This window comes from Octodon degus, unplaced genomic scaffold (genome assembly GCF_000260255.1).
Source record: "Octodon degus isolate 3935 unplaced genomic scaffold, OctDeg1.0 scaffold00119, whole genome shotgun sequence".
Classification (NCBI taxonomy): domain Eukaryota; kingdom Metazoa; phylum Chordata; class Mammalia; order Rodentia; family Octodontidae; genus Octodon; species Octodon degus.
Genome location: NW_004524695.1, coordinates 49900 through 50911, shown reverse-complemented (window position 1 = coordinate 50911; position 1012 = coordinate 49900).

Below are 1012 nucleotides of genomic sequence, written 5' to 3'. Positions count from 1 at the left end.
TTTTAAAAATATAAAAATAATAATAATCCTGAGAATCTGGGCGTGGTGGTGCTTGCCTATAATCCCAGTACTCAGAAGGCTGAGGCAAGAGGATCTTAGCAAGTTTTGAGACCAACCTAGGCTACAAAATGAGCTCAAGCCCAGCTTGAACTGCATAGAGAGACCCTGTCTCAAAAAGACAAAACAAAAAACAAAAAAATATGAGATCCTTATCACACCAGAAAGAATGGCTATTATCAAGAACTCAACCAACAACAAGTGTTGGCAGGGCTGTGGGGAAGAAGAAATTTGGTGGAAATGTAGACTATTGCAGCCACTGCAGAAATCAGTGTGGATATTCTTCCTAAAGTAAAAACTAGCCAGTCTGGGCTACATAGTGAGTTCCAAGCCAGACTGAACTACATAATGAGACCCTATCTCAAAACAAAAACAAAACCCTACAACTAGAGGTTCAATTTGATGTAGCTCTTCCCCTTCTTGGGATCTTCCTGAAAATTAAAACCATCATACCACAGCAGTATATGCGCACACACATTAGTACTGGCACTGCTTGTAATAGATGAACCTGGGAAACAGCTCAAAACCCATCAACCAGTGAATGCATAAAGATGTGGGATTTTATATATTTATATAATAGAGTTCTAGTTAGCCATAAAAAAGGATAAGCTTTAGATACTTCTAGCTCAATGCATGAACCCTGAGACTGTACTCTCCTGTGAAATAAATCAGACGTGCATGTTTAAATACTCGATGTCTCTCTGGTGTAAGAAACTGAAAAGTACAAATAAGGACCAAAATGTGTAATAGATATTGAAAATTAGGAAGAAAATGGGAATAAAGGAGGAGTAAGGGGAAGAGACAATAAAAAGGAAAAGAGAAGGGGAAATGGACACAAAGCTTTTGTAAATAAGAGGATGAGGCAAGGTGATTGGAATGAAATAAAGGAATCAAAATGTATTATGTACAGGTACAAGTTCCCTATGATATTTGTGATTATATATATACATATATA